This window comes from Bactrocera oleae, chromosome 6, assembly GCF_042242935.1.
Source record: "Bactrocera oleae isolate idBacOlea1 chromosome 6, idBacOlea1, whole genome shotgun sequence".
Classification (NCBI taxonomy): domain Eukaryota; kingdom Metazoa; phylum Arthropoda; class Insecta; order Diptera; family Tephritidae; genus Bactrocera; species Bactrocera oleae.
The window spans coordinates 4894881-4920615 of NC_091540.1; the positions used below are offsets into that span (position 1 = coordinate 4894881).

General features: G+C 31.2%; 1 long non-coding RNA gene across 7 annotated transcripts in view; it reads left to right on the plus strand.

The window, feature by feature from the left end:
- The window catches only part of LOC106622430 (uncharacterized), a 159461-nt gene that overhangs the window by 16470 nt on the left and 117256 nt on the right, over nucleotides 1-25735 (plus strand). For 5 of the 7 annotated variants that reach the window (XR_011397145.1, XR_011397146.1, XR_004975585.2 and 2 more), the window contains one exon: nucleotides 7285-7421. The exons of 1 other annotated variant lie outside the window; for it this stretch is intronic. This is a non-coding gene — a long non-coding RNA (uncharacterized lncRNA). Of the gene's footprint in view, nucleotides 1-7284; nucleotides 7422-21137; nucleotides 21268-25735 lie in introns of all 7 variants that reach the window. One more of the 7 variants, XR_004975587.2, reaches the window with a different exon arrangement.

Below are 25735 nucleotides of genomic sequence, written 5' to 3' on the forward strand. Positions count from 1 at the left end.
AGTTATGTATTAATCGTAATAATTTTATATAAATAAATTTATTAAAAAGTAAAAAACTATAAAAAAAATAAAATTTTTGTTAAAAAAACAAACAGATCTATGAAAATTTTTAAAATTTCTAAAAAATTTAAATGATTTTGGAAAGTTTGTAAAGCATTTGTTTTTTTTTATTTTAAAATTTTCGACTAGAAAAAAAATTTAAATTAATTAATTTAGAATAATTAATTTTAATTAGATGTAAAACTGCAGATAATTTAAGCAAATTAAATTTCAGAACTAAATTATTTATTTCAGATTAAAGGAGCTACATAAATTTTTATTTTTTTTTTTCAATTCTTTAATATTATAAAAAATTTAAATTAAAAACATAAAAAAAATATTTAGAAAAAAATTTTATTTATTGAAAAACCTATCTACATGTTTATGTTTTATTTTAAAAACTTCAACTTCTTTTAAATAATTTTTAATTAATTAAAAAATTTATAATTTAATTAAGAGATTGATTAATTTTTTAAAAATTAAATTACAATTATATCTATACAAAATTTAAAAAATAAAAATGTTGATTTTTGTATTGAAAGAAAAAAATATATAAAGCTTAGAAGCGTAAACTTTAAACAAAAAAATTTAGAAAAGAAATTATTGTTTTTGAAAAAAATATATAAAAATTTGCATGATATTTAAAACTATTCAAAACTTTTTAAATTAATTTGTTATCAATTATACAGTTAATAATATATTTAAGAGCTTGAAAAATTATTTATATAATAATTAACTTGAATAATTACCAAATAATTATAAATTAATTGACATTAAAATATAACAAAAATAATATATTATATATTAATTAGTAATTAATTATAAGCTTGAATAATTAATGTAATTAATTACAAAAATTTTTTAAACAAAAATAAAAAAAATAAAAATTTGGTTTTTTGTTAAAAAAAAAAATCTTTAATAAAAAATAAATTATTTACAATTAATTTTGAAACTTAAACTAATTTAATGAATTTTATGCATACCCTGACTCCAATTTTCGAACTACATATGCCGTTTGAGAATCAAATTGCTACACCATTTTTGCAACATATTGTTTTCTTTAAAACAATTAAGCAAAACACCTCATATCTCAATTCCATCTAAACACACATACACACAAACATTTACGCTTACCTTTCGCAATAGTCTTGTTGGTTGCATGCGAAACTGATTCACAAAGCTGTTGCGTTTCTTACGAAGAAAAGCAATGTATTATAAGCGAACAAGTACAAAGGCAGATAACTAAGCAGCAGAGATATATGGCCATACTCGTATATGTTATATGGTATGTGTATGTGTGTATGTACAATTGCCAAACGATGCATTTGTTTGTTTAGTTGGTGTTTATTTTTCGGCGAAAGATGACATCAGTGGCTATTTTCGCAAAAATGCTACAAGCATGTTTTGTAGTTGTTGCAATAGTGCACCAACACACACACAAATATATACATATGTACATATATACAAAATAAGTATTTACGTTAGCAGTTGCATTTGGGTACGCGCGTCACTAGCCAAATGTGAGGTGAATGTGGACCAAAATGAAATGCAATAAATATTTCAAGTCATAAAATTGAAAATCGAAAAATAAAATAAATGCAAAAGCAAACTACACTTCGGAAACAATAATAAAAACATAAATAAAAGCAAATGACAGAAAAATGCAAAATATGTATGTATATATAATATATACTCAGTATTTTTACTGCCAAGGCTTAGAGGCGTTTAAAAGTTGCAATTATTTATGGGTTTTATGATGCAAAAGCAAAAAACGCGTGCAAACATATACACACACACAAACGCATTTCTATAGTAGCTTGCAAAAAAAATGTTGTTTGCTTTTTAGTTTGTTTGCGCGTCCGTCTGAGAATGCACTGCCTGTTGCATCGACAACCACACAGGTCCCTTCGCACTCGCCGTTGGTTGCGCTTGAATTAGAAGCGAATCAATTCATTTTAGCGGGAGTCAAACACCAAATACAAAGAGACGCATACATACATACATTAATTTAATTTTTTTGTTCTTAATTTTTTGCCATTTTATTTTATAAGTTGAATTTTAAAACGCCAGAGCTAGCAAATAAAGCTATCTGCCTCAGAATGTGTTATTTATAAGTACATCGCAGCAAGTTTACCGCACATAGCGCGACAAAAAGTACGAGGCACGAAGGAATCCATTAAATTTACTCACTAAAGCACCGAATAACGACCACAAGGTGGCCGTCGTTATGTCTCTTTGACTTTACTACGTCTGCTGTATGTTTGTATGTGTGTTTATGTCTGCTCAGCTGTCGATCTGTCAGCACTTGATTTATGTGCCAAATGGCAGCGGGCGGTGGTCGCACTCGTTCACGTTGTTGCGCATGCGTAGATATTTTGCTTGCTGTCGTGTTGTTTGCGATGATAATGTGTTGTTGTGGGATAAATAGGGAAGTGTGTTACACAAAAATGCAAAATTGTGTTTGGAATTAGTAAAATTATACATAGTTAAGATAAAAGTAGTAACAGTAATATCAATACTAATACCAATAGCAATACCAGTACCAATATCAATACAAATACAAATAAATCTACCAATACGCTTATCAATAGCGATACCATTACCCATTCCAATATTAAAACCAATACCAGTCCCAATATCAATACTAATACCAATATCAATAGCAATACCAACACAAATACTCATACCAATACCCATACAAGTATAAATACCAATACCCATATCAATACAATTACCATTACCCATTATTAATACCAATACCAAAAGCAATATGACTTTCAATGATAATATTTAATCCACATCTAAAATCAATTTCGTCTCCACGGTCGTATTTTACTGCTAATATCCATTCAGACAACGATAAATTATACTACTATCAATTCTGTCAACAGCAACAATTGCGAACAATAATACGTGAAATTTATGTATCCTTAACATTTTCCAAAAAAAAATTTCAATCCACAAAAATGTGATTACCAATTCCAATACCAATACTAGTACTCATTCTGATATTATTCCCAACACCAATGCCAAACACTTATACAATATCGATACGAGTACTTTATCCATTTTTCAGTACCTAAATTTCGAATAATATTAAATAAATAAATTATTAAAATTATAATTACAAAACAAATGCCATTACATATCGCCAAACTCACCACCAACGCACATATATATAATAATAATAATCATTACAAGTATTTCCAATACCAGCGCCAAACTCAAATACAATTACGGCATTTTTCAATCAACAACAATCTAGCTCGAATAACATTAAACAACTAACAGTATAATTACCAATACAAATACCATTACATAGCACCTAAGTCACCAAAACCGTTACGTAAATACCAGATATATATATCTTTACCTTTTTCCAAAATCAACATTAATTTTAGTACCAATTACCAGAATCTGTACCATTACCAATACTAGTACTAATACCAATACCAGTGCTAATACCAATACTATTGAAAAAATACCAAAAAAATGCCAAAACAAATCGGGATACCACTCACTACTTCTAAATACTGAAATTCAATTACAATACCATTACTAATACCAATACAAATATCTGAGCAAAATCTGATTCCAGTGTACAAAACTTTTAGTAATTACTTTACTTTCTATAGAATACGAATTTTCCATACTAGAAAGAGAGTGATTATGCCTTTGGCTTGACTCTGCGGCAGGCGCCAATATAAGATCTTCAATAAATCAAAACTTTTAACATTACACAAATTGACGTTTGAAATTTTCGAAACCTACATAGTAACTAACAAAGCATACACCACTTTTTCGACAAAACAACACACTGTTCTAACACAGAGCAAAATTGATGTTCTCTTAGAGGCCGTTACAGACGCTTTTTCAAGAGCATTTTTATAAGTTTGTTTTTTCACATTTCTTCCACATATACTCGTAGCTTTCAAACATCGCTAGCAGCGACAGTGGCAAGTGTGGTGTTGCCATCTTAACAGGTATGCTTTCGTTTTCAATTTCAAAGCAAAAAACGGAAGAACGAAAGAAAAAAGTGAAAAAACATAAAAACAAAAAAAAACTATTGAAAAAAGTAACAAAAGAGCAAAGCCATGTCGAGCCGGCAAAAGCAGAGTAAGCAACTTTGGTTTGGTAGCGGCACTGATTGCATATGCCCATTAGTGGCTCGCTGCACGCCCATTGATGAAGCACTTGTGAGTGAGTGTCTGCCAGGCTGGTTGGTCGGCCCGTCATTAGTTCACTAGCATTCGCTACGGTTTATTGTCTCCGGCCAGCTGCCAGGCGGCAACTCAACAATGCAGCGGCGATTCAATTGAACCTGGCTCGATGACTGGCTTACAGCATATCGATGGCGTAAAGGTTGAAAGCGTAGTGAGTGAGTGAGTGGAATTCACGATACACTGTGCTACCAGTTGAACCGACTGTAAGGCGATATCCGAGCTTCTTTGTGCGCCGCCTGCACGAGGCTGTCGGGATTACTGTGGTGTTGCTCCTTTGTGTTGATTCTTGACCAATTCAGTTGAAAAGAGTCTCGACCAGCTAAGTTAATCGGCTATACGGCGTTTAATCATCAAATTGCCGCGTATTAAATCACGCATGCATCAAAAGTAAGAATAAGATGAGGTGCAGGCAATTTGGATAAAAAGGAGTACCTAGGAATTGAAAATGGCTATTTCGTAGGAACTGGTTGTTTATATTTACTGTTCGTTAAATATAGATCCTATTGGCCGATTTATTTAGAGAAATCCACTAACTGGATCTAAGTTATAATGAATTTTCGAGAGTTCTCAGTGGGTCCATTAAAATAAACCTTTTATATCTCGTAAGCAAGCATATTTTCAGAAATTTTGATTGAGTGTGTCGGTACTTTTTGGGTAACCGCTGGTAGAGCTTATGGAAAGACAACTATCTGTTGATGTTGTATTTGAGAGGCGTCCTTGAGTGATGAGGTTTCGATGTTCTAGTAATAGTATTCGATTTATTATATAGCCAATTTGTCCTTTCACATCGTTTCACGATAAGACGAAAAAACTATCTGACATCCAATAATGCCTCGCCAGGTCTTCGTCGTAAAAAAATTGTAAGCAATGCCACAGTACGACTACACACCACATATTTTGCGCAACTTATGTAAGTCTCTCTCAACAAACTATTCGAAAATCTAGTTTGGGGGTATATTTATAGCCGTAGCCTTAAGATCACTTAGCTTTCTTTCACTTTGCTCACTATACCATATCTCATAAATTTCAGCTCATAAACTTCTTTCTTTAAATTTTTTTCAGATTTAAAAACAATTGGTTCTTTTGTTTTAAGCTGTCGAGAAATAAAACTAAACATCGCAACCGTTAGCCGCAGCTTGCTTGCCTTTATTACACTCCTTTGCTCTGCACACCCCTTTTGCTACATTGTTGCCACATTTCCCTAGTTACTTTTTGCCCTTTATTTCTTTTATTTTGTTAATGCTTGAAACTTCAATAGTTGCGCACTCTTTTGTTTCAACTCTTTGACTCTATCTCGATTGCCTCCTTTAGTTGCCACGTCGTGGTTTGCCTTTACTTTTTTCAAACCGTGTTATCGCTTTGGCCGCCAGTGTTGCATGAATTGCAACGAACGTTTTCATGGTGGTCAATTTATGCCAGCTGCCGGCTATTGTTCGCATTTCCCTTGGACCCGCCACACGAAGCGCGCGTTCGCTGGCCCACAGCTTAATTCGTGCCGATCACAGAAGTGAGACTCCCTTTTTCCGGCCGGTCATGCCGCATTTACCAAATGACCTGCATAACTTTGTCTTCTTCCTGTCGATTTTTGTTGCCGCTGTCAGATTGCTTACCAACTATCTTTCTTCCCGTCGCGAATCGTACGTTCCCATCGCTACTCATGCTCACTTTTTGTGGCTTTTCTTTTTTGTGCTCTTCGCGTACTCGACTGGGTGGTGTTGGACATGTTCGTTCGGCCCCTGCGGCCAACAGAAGTAAATTAACTTTTAAATTGCGCCAAAAAGTTTGAAAAACCAAAAAAAAAAAAGAAACCGACAAAAATCGTTATAATAAAACCGAAAACATAAAAGTATGAAGAACACAAAAAGGATGTGAACAGAAAAAATTGCCGCATAATAAGAAACTGAAACGTGCATTTATTTAGTAACTGATTCTTTTATTATACGCTGCTTTGTTCGCTGCCTTTTTACTCGCCGATTTTTCAACTTTTTTTCAATTATTTTCCTTTTTGGAGTTTTTTCGATTTTCGTAATTCTTTTTTTTTTTTGCTTACGCCTTTTTGGGAGCTTTGCGCAGTTGTTTTAATGATGATGATGCTTGATATTTATTGGCTTTTGTTTCGTGCACTTTATTGTTGTTGTTTTGTGTACTAATATGTACTTATTATGCTGTTCGGAAATTGAAACATTTGCAGTGAATTAACTAATTGAAATGCGATTTTAATTGTTGAGCTGTCAGTTGGTCCGTTGTATGCGATTGTATCGTGTATTGTCGGCATTAATGATTGCTTAATGCATCAGAGGAAATGACACATACTTGCCGATCATTAGGCTGACGAGACACGGTTTTTATTACCTTACAAGCACTCAGAGAAAAGGAAAAAAATGAAAGTGCAACCAATAATTTCTTTTTTATTTCCAAACATTTTTTAAGTATTAAAAATAATTATTGCACTAGATTTAGTTGAAAAAATTGCAAAGCGTATTTATGCAACTATTAAATCGTAATCTATTTACTATAAAACTGACTAGACTTGCTGTGGGAAACTCGATAAAAATCATTTAGGCACCCAATCATATTGGTATAGAAGAAAACGAAAAGGCAGACGGGTTGCTCCGCTCATGGTCAGCTATGAATGCAATTCCACTAAATTGTCCTAGACCATGCAGCTCATTCAAGCACTGAAGCAACAATAATTTTACACACTACTTTTAACACCCTTCCTGTACTTTTCGCAATACCTCTTGAACATGATAGTCACCATACATATATATTGTGATTAGCTGTCTATAAATATCGTTAAATTGCCACAACAACTCAATAATTTCTTTTAAATTAATTTCACATATTTATATCGCACAAATTATATTTGTTTAATGCGTTGCTAATAACACTTAGTCATACACGAGCATTCAATTTTATTACCTTGAATTTCCACTTATGCTAATATTTATTTAAGTTTTATACACACTTCTTCTGTTTTTAATGTTTGTTTAACATTTTACTGTCTTTTTCTGGTTTGCAGTTTGCAACAAATGCTCAATATTCGTCACCCTTTTACGCGCTGTAAAGGCACACGGGCGAATTGAATGACAGTGAGTCACTTATGTATGACACGATCAGCTGTCACTCTAGTTAAATGAAATCAACACTGCAGTAAAGGTAAGCAAATATGTATAATTTTTTGTGAGCCAATTAAGGGGCTGGATGGATAGCTTAGATTATTTTATACATACTTGTAATAAGTTATAAATAAAGGTTAGTGGAGTCGAGAGGCCTTTAATGTCTGCCGAAAGTGTGATATGACTGCCGACATGTTTCAACCTCAGTCTTACAAAAGCTGGACTATGAAGAAAAAAGTGGCTGGATATTTCTATCTCAGATTCTTAGAAATTTTACAATTTCTGCTGGAAAAGATTATTAGCCTTACCGCATGAATGGTTATTGGACAATATGCAATAAGAACTATAATGATTTCAGTAAGAAGAATGTTGCTAAGAACAAATAGTTCAGTGGCTCTGCTGCGTTCTATTCTAGGCCAGAAAAGTCTCACAGTCACACAGTAGTTGTACTAGTAGTGTAGTTAGTTCCTGTACTCCATTCTGAAGATATAAACAAATATAGATTTATAGGCGCGCCATCTATCGTCAAATTATGTGCGACCAGTATTTTATAGCATTCAAAGCTTAATTTTTGAAATTGTTATACAATTTCTGTTAACCTCTCTTTCAAGTTACACTACTATAAATTTACATGCAGCGTGGGCGTGACTTCTTCTTATGCAATATCATATTTTACGCTGCTCTTCAAACATTTTTGACACTTTTCGAGTTGCACACAATATTTTTAAAATTAAATCACAGTACTTTTTTGTTGTCGATATGAATTTTGAACAGCACATAAACTCAATTTTATTGACACATACATTTTTATGTAAAGTCCATTTTATTTGACACGCTTTTTACGAGCGCTCACTTCACCCGCAGAGCACCAGTTAATCGGAGTGTGCACCATATGTAATACATTGCTTATATATTTTATGCGTTTTTTATACAAATGTGACACTTCAAATTTATATAATTACTTTATGACGACATTTAATAGCGTTGGGCGCTAATACAAGTATAAAAAATCACAACAACAACTACAAAAGTAAAAATAAAAACTCGTAAGTAGTAAAGAAATTGAAAGGGCTTTTAGGGCGCGCATAAATTAGTGCCCTTTGTTTGCTAGGTATGTTAAGTTCTTGTTGCTACAAATGTTGTTAAGGTATATTAATTTAACGTGAGCATGTGTATGTGTGTGCGTGTGCGCATCATAAATGCTGCCAATGAAGTCATTGTGTTTGAAATAACATTGCGTGGGCGTCGAGTTCTGCTTTTATTGCCCGGCGACAAGCAGGTTCTGCTACGAATTGATAACTGTATTAAGCGCTCGTAAAATGCGTGAAGTGCACTTGTTGTGTCTGTGTGTGTGAATAGGCACGTTTTAGTCAAACGCTAGCAGGCAGCCATACATACTCAAGCGCATTTATTGCATTTTCATATGTAAATGCATAGAAACGTTTGTTGTAAGTGTTGTTGTAACAACAAAAAACATAAAATGCCACTTTGTTATATCGTTTAACAGGAAAATTTTTATTTTTTAGCGATTTTATGAATTTTCAAAGTGGAAAATATTAAACTGTCAATCTAAAGCGCTTTATAGTTGAGAATTTAGTACGCACTTTGTTTAGAAAAGACATAAATATGATATTAAAATTTTATTTAAAGTAGCAAATTCGATGTTCCAAAGCAGAAAATTGAATAAAAAGAAAAAACGTTAACTACGGCTGCATCGAAGCTATAATACCTCTCAAATATTAAAAAGATTTTCATAAAAGCACTTAATTCCTATCGTTCAGTTTGTATGGCAGTGGTAGTATGCTATAGTGGTCCGATCTGAACAATATATTCGAGGATTGTAGCATTACTGCGGGCAATAGTATGTGTCATATTTTGTGAATATATCTTGTCAAGTAAAAAAGTTTTCCATATAAGGAATCAATTCCGATCGTTCAGTTTGTATGGCAGCTATATGCAATAATAGACCAATGTGCTCAATTTCTTGGCAGATTATTCTAAAGCTTGTATCAATAATTCGTACTAAATTTCGTGAAGAAATCTCATCAAATAAAAACTTTTCCATATAAAGATCTGATTCTGACAGGCCAGTTTTTAAGGCAGCTATATGCTTTAGTGGTCCGATATCGACGGCTCCGACAAACCAGCAACTTTTTGGTTAGAACACGACGTGCAAAATTTCGGATCGATATCTCAGAAAAGTAGGGACTAGTTCACGTACAAGTATATACACACAGACAAAGTAAAATGGTTAAATCGAATCAGCTCGTCAAGCTGATCAATTATATGTATACCATATATATTTTATAGGGTCTGCGACGTTTCCTACTGGCTGTACAAGCTTTGTGACGAATCTAATTTACTATGGTCAGGGTATAAAAATTAGTTTGCGGTACAAATGTAAAAAATTTCCGACTCTTTTCACTTCTAGTTCTACTTTAACTCTTTAATATCATAACTCATAACTCACCGCTAGTTATCTTTTCATAATTTTTTTGAACCATTATAAAAAGCGCAATGAGTTCATTTTCATTTAGGATTAGACTTCATTCAAAAAAGTTTTTGCGAATTTTCTGGTGGGAACTGATAAAGATATACATATAGAAAAAATTCCTGTAAATATAATATATGGTTCCAAATGTCATGTGTCACATTTATTTAAGTCTTTTGACTTGTAGTTATGAGAAAGTTTGGTTATGCGTTGATGGAAATTAAACAAAACTCTTCTTCTATAATTTAAATTAATTTTTTTTCCAATTGTGTATAATAAAATTGTAAAAAACTTCTTACTGTCACAAGACTACGAGTACTTTATACTAATAAGTAAATAAATAAAATCGTTAAAATTTGTATAAATGTACTCGCAGATATCAACAAAAACATTTCCTACAAAATGACCAAAGCATCCGAATTCTTTTCATTGTTAAATTCTTTCAAATTAACAACAAGTATTTGTTTATTTTCCAATAACAGAAACAATTGATTGATTTATGCGAAAAATATTTGTTGCTGTCTATTGCTATTGAATATCAATTTCAATCAGTTTGAGTAGTTGAAAGAAAACAAAAGCAGTCGACAACAATGTTTTGTGTTTGAAAGCATAAATTAAAAGCTGTGGCAATTTTGTATATAATTTTTAATTTTTTTCTAATTCATTGTTTGCTATACACTCTGCTACAAGCAAATACTTCTATTTCCTCGATTTCATTAAAAGAATTTATTTTATATGCTAAGTGTGTGTGTGTACAGTGCTATACATTTCGTCAGCATTTAAATGGTAGGCTACAGACAATTTTCGAGCCGATTTATTTTGTTATATACTTGAAGAATTTCATGTACTTCGTAGATACAGCTGCATATGGGGCAAACAAATATTTTTGTGAATGTATGTATATACGCATGAAGTCTGAATCGCCCAAAAGAATTTGTCTAAAACTATAGCAAAAGGTTGCCACAATCAGTTATTAAGCATATGAAAAAAATATATAAATTAATTAATATAAATATTATAATGTTTTTCTACAAAGACATACATACATTAAAAAAATCAATGTACCAGAAAAAATTAATTTTACGTAGTCGCCACCTTTATAAAAAAGTCCTTATATAAGGACAACAAATATTTTATACATTATGTTTACATATTATGTTTGCTGCTACAAGTACTAAACACGATTCTAGTACAAAAACTATTTTATGATGTTGCCAGCTGTCTAAATGATTTAACTATTTTTTTCTTTTAACTAAATTTTGCGTTTAAAATGTACAATACTATATAACTACAACGCTTTTAATATACTTAAAACATTAATTTCTTACATAAATATTATTATATGGTGTTACCACCTGTCCAAAAATATTTAATTATTTTTTGATTAAAACTCTAGTCTAGTTACTATGTAACTACAACACTCTTAATATACTTAAAACATTAATTTCTTACATAAATATAAATATTTAATTATTTTTTGATTAAATTGTGATTAACAATACTATGTATCTACAAAACTTTTAATATTCTTAAAACATTAAGGTATGAAAAGCTGTTTGTCATAATTTTGTTCGGTCATTTTGTATGACAGCTATATGCTATAACGGTCCTTGGGAAGAAAAGCAAAATTACAGATCGATGTCTCAAAAACTGAGGGACTAGTTCACGTATAATTATATGTACATACAGACGAACATGGCTAAATCAATTATTTATATACAAGTATATACTTGATAGGGTTTCAGACGTTTTCTTCTGGGTATTACAAACTTTTACCCTGTTCAGGGTATCAAAATAGTTACATAAAGAAAGCGCTTTTCTGTAGCTTAAGCTTGTAGTATAATATTTCGAAATTCATACGGAATGAGAACTCCAGAAATATTTTCGCTTAAAGCTTTGCCGAAATTAACTCTACACTGAACAGTTTTTCAATATATAATCATTGCGGAATTTGTCTACTTATTACAAAAAAAAAAGTTTTTATACATATACATATATAAATATATATATAAATATATATATATATACAAATTCCGCAATATAAATATATATATATTTATATTTATATATGCATATGTGTATATGTTCACTCATTTGACTAAAATATTTGCAATCTTGCACAGCCGGCAGCCGCACTGCCGCCAAATCGCTTTAAAAACAGACAATAAGTTATATTTGCAATTTCCCCATAGAACATTGGAAGATACATAGCTATAACTACATATATATAGACACTATATGTATAGATATGTACATGTATTTATATATATTTTTTGCACACTTTTTGCTATTGTCTCGCTACGATTTAAAAATAGCTACAAAATCGACACTTGTCGGCGCTCGACAGACTGAACTCAACGTAATAGACTGAAATATTCATATAATATATATTACAAATGTATATATAATATATATATAACAGAACTTTGAGCTCTAAAACGACTTGACGGTGCAGCTGCTGTAATAGCTGGAAGGGGCGTGTTGATTGAAAAACGCTCGTTCCGGCTTGTCAATTAGCTGACGAGCTTCCCTAAACGGCCGTATGTATATGCCTAGTTGTAGTCATTCATACTCATTCATGCACACACATCTACACACATACAAGCGTCTACATAGAACGCACAGACAACAGGCGACCTTTTAAAGTCGCTATTTGTAGCTCGATAAAAAAAAACAGAAAAGAATTCAAACTGACATACAAATATTACTGCCAATTTTGTAATATCGTTTTTTTTGCTGTTGTTATTATTGCTTTGTAATTGAAATTTACGCGAATTTAATTAAGTCGTTTGCTATATTGTTTGATGTTTTTACACAACATTTTCCAATTAAAGATTAGAGAATCGCACTAGCTTTCATGTTGTTGCTTTTGTTGCTATTGTTTTTAAATTTTTTTAAACTTTTTTCTTTATCTTTGTATTGTTATTTTATCACTACTTTTAGTTGTAAAAAGTTCGTTGCTTTAAATTTCATATTAAAAAGAGCGCGTTTTTTAGGGAAGTTGGTTTTGAAAGAGCTGTAGGCAACTCTGATAGATGAGATTAGTGTATTTGCTTGAAAATTAGGCAATAGAGTTTGGTTTCACAATTTTAGATTTTCGCCAAAACGTGAATGAAAATCCAAACCATAAAAAAGCCCCAAACAAACAGTCTGGAAATATAGTAAAGTATTAACATTGTAATAAAATCATATGGATGTATTTTGACCAATGACGAACATATTTCTTTTTGTTCATGAAAGTGTCGGGGATTCTCCGCCAAAAAACTCTCAGAATCTAAATACTGTTAAAATTATAATAAAAATTTCAAATATTAAATCTCTGTGAAATGTGCAATTCTATGGAAGACAATAATATCGGTGACGAAACTTTAAAGTAACTTATCTCAAAAAAATTAGAAATCTCTAGAACCCAATGAGTAGAATATTTGCCTTGGTTACACTGTTTTTATTTTCAAAAATGCCGTTTTTGGTGGATAAACTTAATTTATATAGAACTTTTAATATGTCTTTACAAAACTATAGATGAGAGTTTAGGTTCTCATTAGATGGTACTTGAAGCAGTTAAGAGCCCAGACTATACAAATATAAGTTTTTCTAAGCATTCTGCTGTATTTTCGAAGTAAAATTTCAGAGCAGTTCAAATGCCACTAGATTGTGTGAGAGTCGAAATTTCGTAACGCTCGCGCCACGTCAGGGAATACTAAACCTATTTTTCTAAGTCGTGCGTTTCAACACTCGGAACATGCGTAGCAAAAAATTAGAGTATGGCTGATTTGTAAATTTTTATTCAACAATTTTAATAAAATGAATAACTATTAGTAACTGCAGATGTTTCTCAAAACTTTCCCTTAAAAATATAATATAAGTGGTGTTGCCAACTGCTTAAAACATTTATATTAATAAAATTGATGAGACTCTCGAATTGTTGCAGTATGGGTATCAAACTAAAGAGACTGAAGGTTTCTTATAGTTGGAAATATTATTTGAGAAAGGTTGCCACATGTTTTTGAGAAGTCTTGCCAACTGTTTAAAATTTTATTTTTAATCGTAAAATTAAAAATTAAAAAAAATTATAAGCATCAAATATTATTACAACATGTTTTTCAATTTAAATAAGTTTCAAGTGAAAATAGTTTTATGTTTTATGTATTGCTGCCAGATAATACGAATTACAAATAATTTAAAGTCATTTGCATAAACGATTTAACTATTGCATAATGGGCTTTATACTGAGGATTTTAAGAAATCTTACAGTTGAAAACATGATATTGGAAGGTGTTGCCAGCTCTTTGAAAATTTAAACAAATAAAATTTATAAGAAAAACAAATTATGCAATAAAATATGTGTATTAAACTAAAGAGATTAAATTTTTAAGTTTATCTTTTAAGTTGGGTTGCCACATGCCTGAAATTATTAGTTTAAATGATTCGATAAAAGAATTAAAAAGTTATAATATAATCAAAGACTAAGACGATTTAAGAAACTTTATAATTGAAAATATTTTTTAGCATAGTTGCCACCTATTTGTAAGTTTGCATAACAAAACAAGTACAAAATTTGCAGGAATGATTGCAATATGTGTATAAAATTGAAAAAGCTTAATAAAATCCTAAAACAGAAAATTTTGTATGTAGGTTGCCACATTTTTGGCATTATTATTTAAATTTAATTGATTAAAGAAAAAAAAGCAATACAATATGGACATCGAACAGAAGATACTTAAGGATCCCTATAATTGAAAATATTTTATTTTTGCAAGAGTTGCCAACTGTTTGAAAATTTTAATTATAAAAAGCAATAAGTAACTATAAAACAAAGTGAATGTCAGCGAATTTTAAGAAAGCTTGTAGTTGAAAATATTTATTAGTGAATATTGCCATACATACCGAAATTTTCAATTTAAACAAAATAATACAATTTAAAAAATTGCTATAAAATAGAAAATATGTGAGAAATTATTAGTTAGAAATATTTTCAATGTAATTTTTGTTATTGTTTTAATGCCGAATAACTACATTTTATAAAACTCAAAAATTGTTGGTCAAATATAATATATTTCCATTTCACTTTAATTTCATGCATTCCAATTTCTTACTCACTGCATGCATGCTTGACTTTGCTATCATATTTAATTTGATATAACTTAATTTATACCATACATGTTTTATCAATGCTTTAATTGCATTTGTAATTGCTTTGGAATTTATTTGCTCTGGTCAACAGTCTATGAATAAAGTGGAGAAAAAATTTAACACAGTGTTGCTTTCAATGATTTGTTGTAGCTGATGAATGAATGAATAAATAAATGTTTGATATATCGGTTTATAAACTGGACCAATACAATAAAACAACAACAAATTGGTAAAAAAAAAATGTAATACCGACTAGGCTGCTCTCTCATAAAAACACAATATTTCATGAATTTTTACACAAATATCTACGCACAAACATAGAGACAAGCGAAAGTTGTGATTATAATTGAAAGTTCATAAAACGCAGTTGACCTCTGCTGGCATGCCGTCCCAGTGCCTCGGTGCCGCACTGACATAGTGGGTGTGTATAATATTGGTACATTTGTACATATTTATAATTGTTATTGTTTTATTGTTGTTTTACTGCTTCATTTATGCCTCGTGTCTTGTTGGCTTTCTTAAATTTCTCAGCAGAGCTCAAAGTAACTGTATTCTATCTCTATTCTATCATTAAATTTTCCATGTTATTTGGTGATTAAAGCTTTATTTTGTACCGTTATGTGGCAAGTGTCAATTTTTATGACGCCATATTTAATTGGTTTTTGACAAATGGCACACACACACCAACATTTTGCTGGTGAGAACTCTCAAATGCAAAATCAACAAATTATTTTCGTTTTAACTTGTTTTAATTGCTTGTAGCTGTAGTTAGATTTCTTCGTCGAAGACTACGTCGTAAGACAGTTGACATAGTGCGCAAAGAAAGTAGAGCAACTCATGTGTGTGGAATGCGTGCATTTAACGGGAATTTGTTATGCGTAATTTGTTTTAGTTGTCTTTCTGAAAAATAGCTGTAATTTTTTATCTGCAACTCAAGCTTCTTCAGCCATATTTCAATTAAATGTCATCCACATATAACATATATATACACAGAATTCTCTATATTCTATGAAATATTTTTCATTGCTAAAAAGTATAATATATGCCGGAAATTAGTAAGAAAAATATACTTAAAAATGTTTGGTAAAGTAAATTGAAATATTTAATAACTGTAATAACAGCTGTACAATGTCTATTAAGTTGGAACATTGGGAGTCGTAAAAAATATATACCGTCTCATCCGGCTGAAGGCTGGGCATTCACATAGATAATGTTCCAGAGTCTGTCTGCCTTTTTATTTCCTTCTATTCCTATATGACTGGGTTCCCTGATGTTATTAACCGAGCTACCTGGTGAGAGTGTGGTTATTGCCTGCTTGCATAATCTAATTTGGTTAAAATACAGATAGTAAAATGTATGTGGACAATGTTGAGTTCATATCTGCTACTTATCTTTATTATTACCAAAAAACAGAAATTATAATTTATGATAAACCTATTGAGAATTTTAAATGGTCACATTATTGATAAATGAAATGCAAAACATAGAGGCAGCAAGGGTATTTCAAGGTTGTATAGGATTATTTGAAATCGCTCTGAAATAAAAAAACTAAAAATATAAAAAATAACTATTGTAACCATTTCGTAATGCGATGGTTTATGTAAACGATAACGACGGTAAGGCTAAAAATTAAAAACAAGTTTCAAATATCTACGTCACTACTACCAAAATCTTCAACATTACTAAGTTTGACGTTCGAAAATAAAAATAGTAACAATGGGAAAAAATCGATTTTATAAATTAGAATCAACGAACCAAAAACCGAAACTAATCAGTAAAGGCAGTAATAATTATAACAAAAGCATAGTTATCGCCAAATAAGCTCAATTTACTAGTGTAGAGTTGAGGGAGCAGCCAACAGCATTCAATTTGCATAAATTAGGTGGCAAAAACAATATGTATATATATATAATATATAATTATTTATCAGCTAGCTCACAGAAATCAAGCGCTTAGTGGAAGCTAATTTGTAGCTGCTTAAATTATTTATTTTTCAATTTTCTGGTGATAAGCGAAATATATAAAAAAAAATTTTAATATTTTAATTTGTTAATTAAAAATTAAAAAAAACGGACATTAAAAAGTCTGAACATATTAATTAAAGCATGAGAACTAAAAAATTGTGGTAAAAGTGAGAAACAAATTTATTTATATATAAATGTGTGTGACATATAGAAGCGCTTATATTTCATGCAAGTTGTATTTTTTGCAAACCAAGAAAGAAAAGCGACAAACCGACTAACATTCAAAATAAGCAGAACACACAGCGATAAGCGACACAAGAAATCACTAAAATTAAGTGAGCTTTAATTACACCCTATACTTGATACGAGCGCCATGTAAACTGATACAATCTACAACAAACACGCCAGAAAATACAACAATGCACATTGTGACATGGCCACAATCTTTATACAATATAACAATTATTATCTGCACATCGCACTGAGTTGCTGTTTTTATTATTTTTGTTGTAATTTTTTGTTTTTGTCACAGCTCACTGGACGACCTAAATTTTGTCAGCGCCCGCAAAATTTTGTAAGAGTACTCTTGCGCGTCGTGCATACATGTAAATTTGTGTGTATACATATGTGTACCGTATCGTGATAGCACCATTGACCCGATTCCACTGCCGTCAACTGGCTTGTTAACGCTTGTTTACTGACCAGCTTCGGCGTATTTATGAGCTCGTGCGCGCGCTTTGCGGTTAACATATCTACATACATATTTACAAATACGAGTACATAGGTACATACATATGTATGTGTAGATATATAATATGCTTATGCTGTATAGACAAATGCGGCAGTGTGAAAAAGTTTGTTAACGGTAAAGTGAAAATTGATAAATTTTCAAGTAAAATCTTCACCGCTATCTTTCAATATCTTAAAAAACAGTTTCTTAGAATTCTAAGTCAGTAATATGGATCTTTTTTGAGCAGTGCGTTAAAACTAGACTAGTGTTTTGAACTTTTAAAGCCTTTTTATAAAGCATGGTAATAATTACCCAATAAATGGGGTTAACATATATTTAAAGACTATCAGGGTCTGCACTTAAGATTTATAACGGGGAAACAGTTGTGTAATGTTGTGCCTATTCACTATATTAGTAAACCTTTTCATCATTGCTCCTCGACAATATTCATTATAATTTTTACGATTTGATCGACTTCATCCAAATTAATAACTTTGATTACGAAGTTGAAAGCTTTAAACCATAACTAACACTGTACTGCACACTACATGAACCTCGTCATCAAAACACGAGCAAAGTATTAGTGTGAGGAGAGTAAAAAAATCAAACCAAGACGGCTCAAATTTAAGTGAAATGTTGAAACATTTATGATTTCGGGCGCTCTAACACCAGAACGAGACTACAAGTATAACTCTAGAAAATGCTAATGACGCTGTCTGCACTCTATAACTCATTATTCAGTTAAATAAATGTACATCCTTACTTGCAGATCAAAGAGCGATTTTTTCCTGGAATTATGAGGACGGCTTTTAAGGAAAGATTTCCTCTCGTTTTTAACCTGTTATAAGAAACATATTTAGATATTTATACCCTGAATTCTATACCCTGTTTAGGGTGAAAATGCCTTAGTTTGTCACAGAGTTTGTAACACTCCACAGGAAACGTTAGAAGGTCTATAAAGTATATACATACAAGTATATAAATGATCAGCATGACGAGCTGTATCGATATAATCATGTCCGTCTGCTTGTCTGTCCTATATAAGCGAACTATTCTCTCAGTTTTTGAGATGTCATACAAACTGATCGATCAACAATCATGTGCTTATATGGAAAACTTTTTCAATTGAGAAAATATCTTCACGACACGTAATTTTCCAACGCATCGCTACAATCTCCAAACAAATTGTTCATACCAGCCCACTATAGCATTTAGCTGCTTTGTTTTACATCTAGTTCTACTCATCTCACCTTTATACCAAGACTATTTGTTGCTAGCTACAAATCATGCTACCACTTAGAAGAACCACAAGTCAAGCTGCCAACTGTACAGAAAAATATAAAAATAAGTACGCGGAAAGCCAAAACAGAGAAAAATTATATATAATAAAAATAAAAAAACAACAAGAAGCCGAAGCCGAACAATTACTGAGAAAAGCTCAAAATCGTGCCATTTCATAGTTTCATATTTTATTTAAAAGTTTGTTCTTATTTCAACTTCGTGTGGTTTTTGTGTTTTTATTTTCGTTTTTTTTCCACACACTTTCGTCCACTTGATTATTTAAGCTTTTCCACGAAAGTCAAGCAGTAGCTACACTATAATATATTTATTACTTCTAGTGAAGTAGTAATTTACGCCACAGTCGGCATTAAGTGTGAGCAACCTCTAGCTAGCGGCAAGCCAAGTGGCAGCAGTATCGCAGTAGCCGACGGCGCGTCTTTTGGTAAGTTGACAGTTTGGCAGTTGTTAGCTGTGGCTGCAGCTTGTTGTTTTGGCCATTTGCACTTGTTGTGAATTACCAGCGTTGCCACTTAATATTGCATATGTTGCTAGCCACATGTTGCAGGCTGTCGTTGGCAATTTGTGGCAGCAGTGCCGCATTTAAATTGCTAACGCCAGTTTGGCAGCTGTCAAGAGAGCAACACTACCGGTTTGTATGTGTGTGTTGTTAACTCTCGTGTTGTAAACAAATAAATAATAGTTAAAAAAAATTACTCTCATTACCATACACACTCGTAAATGTTGTTGACCATAGGCATTATTTTAATTTTCATTTCTTCTTGAAATTCTCTAAAACGCTTGTGCCAGCGGTTTATTTTTTTTTTGTTTTTAATTTTTTTTTTTTGCTTTTTCGTTTGTACGCATGCTGATTTGCAGTGTCATGGCGAAGACCATAGCTAGCAGCTAAGCATAACTAGTAAGGGGCGTGGTAGGCTAACGATATGTTACTAATACTTTACTTATTTTTTCTGCGAGCTTTGACATTAAACCGTTTAAATGTCAAGCTTAAGTCTGCGATATAAGATTTCAGGTTTGACAATTAAGTGAGAGACAGTTTAGAAAAATATATGCAAACCCAGATCGCATGAGTATGTTTCTGTAGGTACATTCTAGCCAGCTAACTGTTGATACCGTTTTGATTGTAATATAATTAAAGTAATGTCACCTGCTATGGATAAAAAACTGATGAAAGAAGAAGCAATGAGACCCGAGTGCTAATGCAGAGTGTATGGTGAAGTATGCCTCAACGTATAAATATCTTCATAAATAATACTAGAATTGCTCACTCTGAAGTATCAATTGATTTCATAAAGCTTTGGTGTTGCTTTAGTTCTATGATCATTATTATTTAAAAAATAAGTAAGAGAAGTGTCAGAGCAAGTGAGTACTTGATATAGTTTTCATATAGTTTTCAAAGAAATGGCTTACAGATTCGACCGTTTGAGTAATTGCACCATATACATAATATTATAGAGTTGACGGTTCCTAGCCACAAAAAAATCCGAATTCATTCCGGTTGCGTAGACCCTACTATCGTGGGAATGACATGGACCGTCGATAGATTCGGTGATACATCAGTGCATTCGGTACAGACCTAACCCCTGAAAAATCAGTAGACCAAAGAGCACATAGTTTGAGAAATGCTTTGATGAATGTCAGTGATGAATGATTTTAAATTTTCTTGATATTGTAGTGTTGACATGGATCTAGCCAATTTTGAGTAAGATTTGTGTGAACTGTTTCTTTAGACTAACTTATCCATAGACTCAACTGATTCGTGTAAGGATTGTTGCTAGAACTTTCGAGAGCAATGCATATCTGTTCATAAGACAGTCAGGTCTAGCTAAATCGAAGGAACCCCAAAAACTATTTATTGAGTTTCTTTAGCCGATATAAAAACGACCGTTTTGTGTTTCGTATGAGAACAGTCTGTCTAACAGCGCTGATTCTTTTCAAAAATTAAACAGTAAAGTGAAAACCATGTAATATTTCTAATATAAAATATGTGTTTGACCTTCAAATTCAATACCCCTTTTCCCATTAATGTCATTTATTGCGAATTTCCCTTGCAAACCTCAATAAAAATGACATCTTCTGGCAGTTGCCGCTAATTGAATCTTTTTTTTTTTCTAAAAACTCAACGTTTTCATTTTACAGCTAGCTATTGCTGCCGGTAGCTCGAGAGGGGCGACAGCAGTAATTAACGGTGTCAGTTGCAAGCGCTGGACCCTGTCACTGCTCGAACAATATAATTGAGCGCATAAATTAGGCATGTGGAAAAGTGTCGGTATGTATGTATATTTATGGTATATGAGAGCAAATATGCATACTCACACACACATGCATATACATATTTATGCATTGCTTTGGCTTGGCGCGCAAAAATGTCGATTGCGCATCAATGTTGGCATAAATGTTTCCGCAATAAAAATCAAATTTAATAACATTGAAGTCTATTGCTTCTGTGTGTGTGTGTGTGGATATATATGTACGCATGCATGTAGACAAACGCTGGCAAACATAAATATGTCACAGATATAAATTTATTTATGAGTGGAATTGTTCAGTGCAACAAATGCAAGTTCATGGTTTTGCGTATATACAGAAAACATATATATGTACACTATATATAAATACATATATACCTACATTTATGCATATGTACATACATCTATTTATCAATTCCTGCTCACTCTGCTTCCATTGCTATTGCTATTTCCTATTGCTTGCTGTAATTTCACATTTTTACTCTACCAAGCCATTGTTGTTATTGTAATTATACCCTGAACAGGATATACAAAATTTGCTACCAAGTTTTAAAAGCCATGAGAAACCAGTTCCTCAATTTTTGAGATTTCGTTCTGAAATTTTGAACACCTCCTTTTCTCTCCAAGAAGCTCTTTATTTGTCGGGATCGCTTAAATTGAACCACCATAGCATATAGCTCTCATACAAACTGAACGATCGGAATCAAGTGCTTGTATGAAAAACTTTTTCATTTCACGAGATATCTGCACGAAATTTGGCACGAAATATTTTCTAAAGCAATAATGCAATATTCGAAGAAATTGTTCAGATCGGATCACTATAGCATATAGCTGCCATACAAACTGAACGATCGGAATCAAGTGTTTGTATGGAAAACTTTTTCATTTGACGAGATATCTGCACGAAGTTTGGTACACGTTATTATTTAAGGAACATATGCAATCTCTTATAAAATTGTTAAGATCTAACTACTATAACATGTAGCTCTTATACAAACTGAGCGATCAAAATCCAGCTAAAGATCTTTTTATACCCTTTTATGCTATAAAAAATGCAACTCAGAAGGGTATTATAGCTTCGTTGCAGCCGAATTAAACGTTTTCTCGTGTTTTTTTTTTGTAATTTTGTTGTTTTTTTTTTTGTATGTTATGCATTTGTTTTTCTGTACAGCGCACATTAAAATTAATTGAAATGATTTTTACAACGGTGTAACGTTTGAAGTCGTAAATTTTGCATTTTGACGGCCAACAAACATTATTTATGTGTGTATATACATATGTGAATAGATATACATACATGTAATTCCACGTACTGTTATATCCATACATACAGCCCAAAGCAAATGCAAGTTCAGACATTGTAGAAAGGCATTGAAATTTAAATGAATGAGCGAGTGCATAATTTCAACTTTTTTGTTAGTGGAGACTTTTGCAAGTACATAAGTATAGATGTATAATACGTGTAAGTGTGTGTGCAATAATAATTGTACTTTAGATGAGTACAAAGGCTAGTAAGCAATTCGTATTTTTTTGAATGGAACTGCATGTGTTTCCCATACAGCCTATTAGATACTAGTACTTTCAGTGTAGGTATATACCCGTATATTATGTATGTACATATGTACTATATAAGTATATATGCACATATGAACTATTACGTTATGTTTGCGTCACAATGACTTGCAGTTTTTGCCAATTAAGTAGTGAAATTGAAAGAATAAAACAATACATTTACCTCACTGTGATTTCTTGTCATAAATCGTTGGCGTTGAATATTGCTAGTTAGCAGCATATCCGCGTTACGTATGCAAAATATTTTATTGGATAAGGGCAAAACTGAAAATTCAGTAAACATAAGCATTTATGTATGTACTACAATTTTTTATTATAAAAAAAGTTTATTAAAAAACCAAAAAATTTTAAAAATTAACTTAAAACACATAAATAAATTAACATATATTTTGTATAAAATTAAAAAAAAAAAATACATAAATTGTATAAGTAAATTCAAAATATATTTATATAAAATTTAATTAAAAAAAAAACTTTAAAATCTAACTTAAAATATACCAATTAAAAAAAATTTGTTCTATCAAAAAAAAATTTTTTTTGCTTAAAATGTTAAATTAAAATAAGACGATAATTATTTTAAATTATAAAACTCGAATATAAGTTTTTTTTTTAATTTCTCTTTTAAAAATTCCAACTAAAATTTATAAGTGCGAAATTTAGCCAACATTTAAAATATAAAACAAAAATTTCAAATGTATACTAAAAATAATTTTCCAATTTCAATTGTTTCAAAAAAGTTATTTCTCGATACTACAAAAAAATTGTTTTTTTTAATTTACCTAGTCCACTTTCATAAAAAATTTAAAATTTTGCTAAATTGATCAGAACTTGTAGCATATTGGTTCGAAAATGGACAAATCGGACCATTTCCCCTATTAAGCTTCCTTGATTTCCATCATTTTATTAGAACTTGTAGATATGCTATATATAATATATAGGATCATATCGAGAGTGAACTTATCACATTACACCCGACATCTGACAGCCTTTTTCCAAACATTTAAGAAATAGGTATACATTTGGAATCAGCCTTCAATGTAGTTGCTACCTCCATTCAATTATATAGCGTGCGATTTGTTGGCTAAGCGAGATAGCCTATTAAATCTTTGGGAGAATGTTATTTAGGATATGGTAATTTGATAACCAAAAAATAAAAAAAGAGCAGACTGACTAAACTTACTGCTACCTTTCCAGCTTTAATACAGAGCTTTTAAATATATTTAGTAATTTTTTTAATTAAAGTTCTACCAACAAAAAGGAAGGGAAAGTGGTCTTAGTCGCCGAAATACGAATACCAAATTTCGAATCCAATTTTTTTATTATATTTTACAAGGTTTTCATAGCTCTAAAATTCAAAACAATTTTCAAAAATATTTCTATTTTGATACCGCAGGAACATAATCTTCCTTGCTTTTAAAATAATTTGCGAAGAAAAAATAGGGTTCTAGAAGGTGAATATGGTATTTTGCACATGCATATAATTTCTTACAGGGATAGCTGTCAGAGTAAGCATATTTGTTTGGCAATTATGTTCAGTAAACTTTGAAAAATTACTAACTAAATTTTCAATTTAGACTGCTGTCAACAATATGGGCATCACTTACATTTTTTTTTGTTAAGTATTTTCTAGAGGAATAACTGTCAAACCAGCTGTCAAGGTTTGACATTAATGGTAAATATACTTTGGTAAATTAACATGCGAAGTCTAACAACAAAAAACCATTTAAAAATAATAAAAGTTAATTTCAAAACTGTGTAAAAATTATTTTCAAGCTCTGCTCAAAATGATAGTTGTAGTCTTGTCGCGAAATTATATACATACACACACTAAATTTCTTTATTTCTTTTGACTAACGAAGCAATACTATTTACAAAGCCAACCAAGTTGCTTATAGGCTTATATTTTACGTAAAATGTGTATGCCTCTACAAAGACACCCATGGTAATAAATTTTTATAATCTAATATATTTAACTTTTATTATACAACTTCTTTGTGTTTTATATTATTGCATGTTTCTTTTTTAGATATATATATACCTATATACATTAGGGTGTCCGTTATTTCCCAAGTTGATTTCATTTTGCAAACGCCGCCTGAAGTTTCAGTTGGAAGCTGAAAAGCTGGTTTGCTTTGAATACTTGTTTTAAGGACAACAATTGAAATTTCAGCGGGCGTATGCAAGTAAAAAAGTCAACTAGAAAAATAACGGACAACCTTATATATACATATACAAATATATATGTATATATTATTTAGTTGCCTGTAAAACATATCAATAACATTTAGTCTCTCCATCAATCAGTACGGAACGTATGCTGTCATTTCACAATTAAATTTTTAGAAATGCATAATAAACATTGTAAATATGTAATAAAAATGACAGCTTAGGCGGCTTATGTCAGCTACATACAAAGAAAAATGGTAGTAGATATTATAAGTTAATGCATACGAATTTGCAGTAAAGCTAAGTATTAAACGTTAAATGCATAGATAGACAAACAGGAATAGTTACAACAAAAATCAGTTGGATATAAACCAGAGATAGTCGATACATATATATAGGTATATATATACTCATAGAATACATATTTCTCTTTGTGGTAATTATATGCGTATAAATATTAATATTTAAATAAGTTACAAAAAACTGCATAGAAAACTGTCTCAAGCTACAAAAACAAACAATAAAATTTTAAATAGAATATATAATACATGCATGTATATAATATATGCACCTACATGCATTAATACTTTTCTAAATTATTATTTTCGCTACAAGAAGCATGACTCAAGCTCATTATTGCTCACAAGCCAGTATATATTATACCAAAACAGATTCATACATACTAATGTATATATTCTAACGTATTTTAGCTACAAATATTTTCTTTCAGTATTTTCATTTCTTTATGCC